The sequence below is a fragment of the Enhydra lutris genome, unplaced genomic scaffold, assembly GCF_002288905.1.
Source record: "Enhydra lutris kenyoni isolate GAN:26980312 unplaced genomic scaffold, ASM228890v2 scaffoldscaffold93, whole genome shotgun sequence".
In the NCBI taxonomy this organism is placed as follows: domain Eukaryota; kingdom Metazoa; phylum Chordata; class Mammalia; order Carnivora; family Mustelidae; genus Enhydra; species Enhydra lutris.
In genome coordinates this window covers 904,850-912,926 of record NW_019154177.1, presented here as the reverse complement: position 1 = coordinate 912,926, position 8,077 = coordinate 904,850, and the positions used below count along the sequence as shown (strand labels likewise).

At 52.9% G+C, this 8,077-nt stretch overlaps 2 non-coding genes across 2 annotated transcripts; one reads left to right on the top strand and one right to left on the bottom strand.

Annotated features, from left to right (window-relative positions):
* Positions 1-7,478: 7,478 nt before the first annotated feature.
* TRNAF-GAA lies at positions 7,479-7,551 on the bottom strand. The gene has a single exon. It is a non-coding gene; the product is annotated as a tRNA-Phe (tRNA).
* A 337-nt stretch (positions 7,552-7,888) lies between these two features.
* Positions 7,889-7,960, top strand: TRNAE-CUC. Its single transcript has one exon. It is a non-coding gene; the product is annotated as a tRNA-Glu (tRNA).
* Positions 7,961-8,077: the final 117 nt, after the last annotated feature.

The window sequence follows — 8,077 nt, the reverse complement described above, 5'->3', positions numbered from 1 at the left end:
CTTTTACTTGGTGCAGAGCACGGAAAACCTTCTTCCTGATCAGTGTGTATACTTAATGAAACTATCAGACACATAAAACAAATGATTGTTGGTATCTTGTTCAAGCACAAATGGGAACTTGCTCCAAATTCCATTTAGCCGATAAACTTTTTACCAAAGAAAATGAGAAGATACTATCTGGTGAATGTCCCATGCATCTTATAGGCAGCACTGCTAAAAAGAAATGTGGTTTGTTGACTCATGATTGAGGCTGTCATGGTTTATGCAGCTTTATGGTCACTGTTTACTTTCTTCAAAATGTGCATATACACTAGTGAGATTTCTGACTTTATAGAAATGGAAGGAAATAGCCTTCTTAAGTGTGTGTCTCAATGATGACTATCATTGTTGTGGGCTGTAGGAAAAAGGTTAAAACATTGGCCTTCTGTAGAATCTTTACTTCCAAAGTACGAGATAAAAAGAATGTCTTTCTTGAATTTGGAAACACTTGGAGAATGAGGGTTGTGAAAAAGACCACAGTAAAACAGAAATGTGTATGCTCTTTCTCCAACGTTGTTTAATGGTATGTGATGTAGATGGTGACAAAGGCTTACACACACACACACACACGAAAGACTCATTTTTTGGTGGAAATAAGATTGCTTCAGAAAGAAAAAACAACGGTCCCAGGAAAGGACAACCAAGTAGCCAAATGAAACAGGGCTTTCTTCATTTCTTTACTAAAAGTATAACTTATTTAAATCCAGGTTTTATTTCGCAAGTTCAAATTCCTGCTGTGCTTTTATCAAGATGAGGAGAACTGGAGAAGAAGCAGGTCTGCAGGCTGGGGAGGAGTCAAGGCCTCTGTGAGCGCGTTCGTGCCTTTTGGCCCTTCAGTGGAGATGGCAGTCCCATCCGCGGCTGTGCTCAGTGGGAAATGGGGTTGGAGGCGTAAGTCGTGGGAATCATCAGGGTGTAGACGGTACCTACAGTCACGTGATCAGTGAGCTCGGGCAGGCCAAGGGTGCACATACAGAATAGATGAGAACTCAGGTCAGAGCCCTGGAGAACTCCAAAATGTAGAGGTTGGGAAGAGGAGGAAATAAAGGAGGAACTACAATGAAGAAGAAAGAAAACAGAGGGTGGGGTGTTCCAGAACCAAGTGAAGAATGCGTTTGCATAAAGAGGAAATACCGACTGGGCCGGATGCTCCTGAGAAGCAGAGCAAACCGAAGACCAAGAATCGGCCACCGGGTTTCTCAAGATGGAGTCTGCTTGGACTTGGCTGGGTTTGTGGAGTGGAGGCTGAAGTCTGGTTCAAAGAGAGGAGATATGGGCTAAAGAGAGGAGCACAGTTAGAGGGATTCTCTACCCATGAGGACACGGAGATTTTGGAGAAAGTGGTGGAGTGTTTGATTTGACCAGGGGTTGGGAGTGGGACGAAGGACACGAAGGCTATCCAAGTTAGTAATGCTGGCGATGGCCCATGAGATCGCGGTTGCATAAGGAAGGAGGTAAAGAGCTGAGGAGGAAGGAGATGCATTACATCATTTGCCAGTGGGCAAGAGAAAAAGAGCTAAAAAGACCAGAAGTGGTCAGTATAAGGTACAATTGAAATGCGCATCTTGGGCTGCTACTGGAAATTTAAAATAAGTGTAAGGTCAAAGGTTGTGTGTTTTTCAAATCGCAGGTTATGTTGCCTTTGTGTGTCAGGAAATCATGTCAATGCATCAGAACTAGAATTTCATTTCATTTTCATTTCATTTAGGTGAAGGAGAATTGAGTCCAAAATGTCGGCGTCATTACAAGTAAGTGAGGGTTGTGACGTGAATGGTGTTTCTAATTATGGATCCCAGTAGAAAAGTTTGAGATACATCAGGGCAGGAAGGGAAAGGAAATAATCTTTAGAAATGAAAAGCCTAGGGGGGTATGGGGTGGGATGGGCAGCAAAGGCTGAGGGAACCCACACCCCGTGTGCACACCTGGGCCCCGTTTGCTCAACAAGGTTTGGCAAGTCCACGGTGTGCCCTGTGCAGCAGCAGGAAAGGAAGATAGCGTGGCAGGATTTTTTCTCACGAGTTTCACATATACCCGGAGAGGGTGAGAAGTACAGGCAGCTCGGGTCCTGACAGAGCGATTCGGGCAAATGTACCGAAACTGGTTTGTAAGCAGGAGGAAACCACAGTTCTCAGATTAAGGGATGTGTTAAGATTTCTCTCCTTTTGACAAAAAGACTAGCCTAGATTTTATCCGATTTTATCCTGAAATATTTTCCTGTTACCATCTTCATATCCTTTTTTTTTTTTTTCTCCTCCCTTTTTCTTCTCAGTCTCCTCCCCTGTCCTTCTCCCCTGCTGGGATCCCCCTTCCGAGCCAATGCTCCAGTGGGTTTAGGAGCTGATTCCCGGCGACATGTCCTCATCAGCTCTGCTGGCTTCCTCGCCTCCGGCGCCAGACCCCATCATGCTGACCTTGGGGAGTCCACGTGCCAGCGTGCTGGCTCAGTCGTACCTGCCACACTCTGCCAGTCCCGGGAATCCACAAGTCCCGGGAATTCTCCCTCTTCTGTACTCCCTGGATCTGTCTTCTTTCTCTCGCTGCCAGATTTGTGTCCTCCTGCGCCTCCTCCCCGGGGCTTTCCTCCAGTCTGGTTTCTTGGCTTCTATTCTTGCACGTCCCACGCTGTTTCTCCCAGGAGGTGTCCTGCAAGACGCCGGTGGGGCCGGGGCATGGGGGCTGAGGTCGGCCTGAGCCCTGAGAGCTAAGCTGTGAGTCTTTGAAGAGAGGCAGCCTTCCCCCTTCTGGAACTTCATCAGGCCCGAGGGCTGCCTTTCTGGAATTCATCCGTCCAAGTGGGTCATTATTGCATGATTTGCATAAAGGCTCTCTGCATGCTGGCTGTGGTCGCCCTTGCACGTGCTGGCGTGATAATACCGGCTCCGCTGACCTCCGTGTTCAGAGGGACACTTCTCTGGCTCCGAGAGGCTCTGAGGTCAAGCCCGAAGTCTTGAGCCTTGTCAGGGTAGAGCTCACAGGTGTTCTGACGATCTACCACAATGTAACGAAGAGTTCCAAAGCAGAGTGGCTTGCGGTGGGCAGGGTGATGCCCCCCACGGACACCCACGAATTGCTGGGACCCGTGAATGGCACGGGCCAAAGGGACTCTGCAGACGGGAAGGTTAAGGACTGTGAGACACGGAGGTGATCCTAGTCACAGGAGTCCTTGAAAGTGGCGGGGGAAGCAGAGAGCCAGAAAGAGAGGTGTGATGTCGGAAGGCCCACGAATGATGGCTCGAGCACGGCGGCCAGCAGCCTGTGCGAGCCGGACCGGCCACTGGCTTCCAGCCTGCAGGAAACAAAGAACCGGGTTCTGCAAGCTTCCTGGAGAGGGATGCAGCCCGCCATCGCCTGGATTTCAGCACGGTGAGACCACAGCCGGCTTCGGAGCTGGGCCCCGGGGAGTCAGCAAGAACTCCAGCCCGCAGGGCTTGATTGGGTTGGGGTGTCCCGAAGGGCCCGCTTTCGGGACCGGCTGACGCTCGTCATCAGCTCGTGATGTGCTTGGAGCTCAGCCGAGGCTGCTGCCCAGGATCCCCGGGCCTCTCCTCGAGGCTTGGTTTTCTCGCAGTCCGGTCACTGCGCTCTCCGAGGGAGCTGTCCAGGAGGGAGCTTTCCAAGACACCGGCTTAGAAGCTTCGAGAGTCCTTATGAGTCAGCCTGGAACTGTTGCCTGAGGGACAGAGAGAGCCCAAGCAGGGGGGACACCAGGGAGAAGCAGGCTCCCCGCAGAGCAGAGAGCCTGAAGCAGGACTTGATTCCAGGCCCCTGGGATCATGACCTGAGCTGAAGGCAGATGCTTAAGGACTGAGCCCCCCAGGCACCCTGGCAAGAAGGTTTATTGTCTGCAGACCTGAGAGCAAGGCAGCTCATGGGACAGAGAACTGCCCTCCCTGGGGTTTGGGCTGCTTTCTTTCACGAACAGCTGTTCACGAGGGGGCAGAATAGTCATTACCTGAGACGACGGATTTCTTGAAAACAAGCTCACATGCTTTTCTTCTGGTTACTGCCCCCACTGCCGTTTGGTTAGGGGTTTCTAGTCCTGGCACCCTAGGGAGGAGATTTTAGTATGTTAATGTAGCACAATCAAGGGAGATGGGAACTGTGGCCTACTTTACTTGTCAGCCATCCTGGGCCTGTCTGGGTTAATCCAGTTTCTTGCTGCTTTGTTTTGGAGTGCTGCCAGGACCAGTGCTGGCCTCTGACCTTCCCCACAGTGGGTCGTGGCCTCCTCTTTGCTGGCCTCCTGTTAGAGCCTCACTAACTGTCTTGTCCAGCAGAACTGTCACAGGGTCACTTCAGTGACATTCCATTAGGTGAGCTCAGATCCACTGGGACTGGGCCACAGGGTGTGACCGTCGGGTTAGTCTCCTGGGCTATTACACAACGTAGGTCTCCTTTCTCTCAGCCCCTGCACCTTTGACTCTCTCCTCGGGTCTAGTTGAACCAGTAACTAGTGATTTTCAAGGTTGGTTTCCCTGGCAACCAGTGTCCTTCCACAGAGGACCTAGAGCTTTCCAAAGTCATCCATTAACATAACAAAGGCACCTCTGTGGCTCTCCTCACTGAGGAAATTCCAAGGACTGTCGGAGCTCTGCACCAGGAACAACACAAAGACTGAATATATGTTTATCATTGTTAAAAATGAAAACTCCAGGCTCCAGATGGTGTCATTTAGGGCAAGTCACCTAACCTGGGCTTAATACCTAACCTGACTACAGTGTCCACCTCCCTCAGAAATGAAAGTCTTAACAGGTTGGTGTGGAATTTTCTGATTTGTACCAAAGAGATAATCTGTCGCATGGGCCTTCTCCAGCCTCACGAAGGAAGGTGAGGTCATCCACCAATTAAGACCCGCTGGCCCCTTCTCCTCTGGGAAGGCTGACTTCTGTGGGGGGTGGGCGGGTATCCCTCAGGCAGGCTACCTCACTAGTGCCCATCAGGAGATTCTCAACTGATTGGTTTAAGATTCCATTTCTGGGAGAGCCAAAACTGTCCTTAAGTCTTGGTTTGGTGACATGGGGCTTAGCAGAAGTGACTCCACTTGGGGCCCGTTTTTTTTTTTTTTTTTTTTTTTTTAAACACTGACCTATGTTTGGCCTTTAGGTTTTGCCCGCGGGGAAAGGCGGTGTAGTCGGTTGGGACTGGAAGAAACTCTTCTTACTCACCTACTATCCTGGGGATTTCTGCATTCTGCCCTGGGCCTTTCCCAAAACAGTAAGACTGTATCACATTTTGTAAATACTGCTGTGTAGGAATTGCACTGTGTGAGGACTGTATAATCCAGGACAGATTTGCAATGGGTCTGAACTTAAAGTTTTTTCAGGGACTTCTCACACAAAAACCTGGATGTGAATGTTCTTATTGGATTGGACAAAAGATCTGAAGGGAGATCTCACCAAAGAAGATACAGAGATGGCAAATAGGCAGCTGAGAAAGGTTTCAACATCATTAGCCACTAGGGAAAGGCAAATCACAAGCACAAGGACACGCCATTGTCTACCTATCAGAGTGGCTGAAACAGCTCCTGCCAGCCGGGTGGGGCTGCGGCTAGGAGTCTGAAGCCATGCAGGCTCTCTGGAAAGCAGGTGAGCAGTTTCTTTAAAAAGCTAACATCCAAGTACCATACCGCCCAGCAGTCGCACTCCTGACTATTTATTCCAGAGAAAGAAATGAAGGCTGGTATTTACAAAAACAAAACAAAACAAGAAAACCCTGTACACAGTGGTCTACAACAGCTTTATTCACAATAGTAAAACTCTGGAAACGACCCTGATGTCTCTCAGTGGAAGGATGTTCACAGTGGTAAATGCATAGCACGGAACAGGACTCATCAAGAGGAAGGAAGGGACGCCTGCCCTGGAAAACCTAGGTGGATCCCCAGAGAACTACAGTGAGAGCCAAAGCCCACCTCCACATCTCAACAGGTAACATGCTGGGCGAATCTATTTACACCCCACTCTTGAAACTGCCAAGCTATGGACATGGAAAGCAGATCAGGGGTTGCCACATGGGGGAGAGGGGCAGGAGCAAAGTGGATGTGGCTAGGAAAGGTCAAATTGGGGATCCGTGATGGTGGTGAAGGATGGGTTTTGTACCTTGACTTTATCAGAATCGGTATCCTGGAAGTGCTGGTGCTCTGACGTTTGGCAGGATGTCACCACTGGGGACCCCGAGGTAAAGGGGCCTAGTTGGAATCTCTGTATTATTTATAACTGCATGTGAATCTACAGTTGTCTAACAAAGATTTAATTCAAAGAAGATGGAGTTCAGGAGCTGAAAAGGAGCCATTTCTAAAGTGTCCATACAAGAGGGGGAGAGGACAGTCAGAGACAGAGGGCCAGAGCACAGAGAAGAGTGGCAGGAGCGGCCGGAGAAGCACAGGAACTGCTCCAGGAGGGAAGAGTTGTCTGTCCTTTGCAGCCTGCACACAATTAACTTCAGGACCACCAAGAATCATGGCATTTGAAGGCTGGGAAGTGGAGGGTCCTATTCTCCTGGGACTGGAAGCCACACCTCAGTGGAAGAGCAACCCAGGAAGGAAAGGAGCAGAGACAAAAGTTCTTCCTGCAACAAGCTTGGTGGTGAGTGGAAGGCGCATCTGGGCAAGAGTCACGAGGGCAGGACAGGAGGGCTTGTGGTCTGTCTCTGCCATCTGAAGAGGGACAGTTAGACGTTCCGGACTCTGAAGGCAGGCAGCGAAGGGAGAGCGGTCACAGGCAGGGCCGAACAACGGGGAGGGCGTCCTGGAAAGAGGGAGCACTGCTCCTTCGAGTAGAAAGAAGGCGAGACTGGGGTGTGCGCAGAGCCGGAGAATGAGGAGGAGGGGGCGGAGGGAGGCCGGGGCAGTGTCCTGTCCCTCCCCTCCCGCCGCCCTGCAGCCGGCCCGCGGGGTTCAGCTCCGATGGCTCCGCGGCCCGGGCCCCCGCCCTGCCGTCCCCCTGGCGGGCCTCTGTCGCGCGTCTGAGCTGCGGGGGTCCTCCTGCTCAGCACCCGCTTGCTGAAGGCACGTGGGGAGCGGCGTCCCTCACGGCGACCTTCCTCGCCCCGGCTCTTCGGAGCACCGGTCCGGCGCGCGGGGGACTGGGGGACGGGGGTGGGGTCGGAACGACCGTGCGGCTCCCGGCGGCTGGGAAAGCTCCGTCCGAGCGAGACCGGCGGGTCCGCGCGGAGGAGCCCAGGGCGGGCGGGCGAGGCCCGAGGCCGGAGCCCGAGATGCTGCGCGTCGGTGGGCACGGAAAGGGGCATCCCCCGCGCTCGCGGCCTCCAGCACGGTGCTGCCGCGCCCCCGCCCCGGGGCCACCCTCGTACCGCACAGTCTTTCCGTGCCTTCTCTGTTTGGGAAAAAGGCCGCGCGTTTTCTCGGGTCAACGAATATTTTCATATTTGTAGGCAGATTCAGTATTTTCACGGTTACTAGGCTCTAAAAGACGAGCTCCTCCTGCCGAAACCCGGGATCGAACCAGGGACCTTTAGATCTTCAGTCTAACGCTCTCCCAACTGAGCTATTTCGGCTCCGCCCCCGGCCCCGCAATAACGCAGATGACTTGGTCGCCGGAGTCATTCCACGCGCGGTACGGTCCGTGCTCGCCTGACACGCGGCGCGACGAGCACTCGGAGGGAGCCCAGGGTCAGTCCGGCAGCCTTTCCGCCTTGGGACGCGTGCGATCCACGACGAACAGGAGGACCGCGCGCCTCCGCGCCCTGAGGACCGCTCCGGGGCCTGTCACCGCCGCGGGTCCTCCCGGGCGGGGCAGCGCGGGAGGTGCAGCCCAACTGGCGCTTGAAGGCGCTGGAGGGCGGGCCAGGTGCGTCCAGCCCATAGGCCGCTTCAGACAGTCGTTTCTCAACCTCCCTGGTGGTCTAGTGGTTAGGATTCGGCGCTCTCACCGCCGCGGCCCGGGTTCGATTCCCGGTCAGGGAAGGGTCGTCTTTTTCTCCCCCCCGTTCGCGCCGGGTCTTTTCGCCGCCAGGCGGGTGCGGAGTATCCTGTAAAGACTCGGCCTTGAATTCTGGAAGAGTTAACTCCTCATTTTCACAC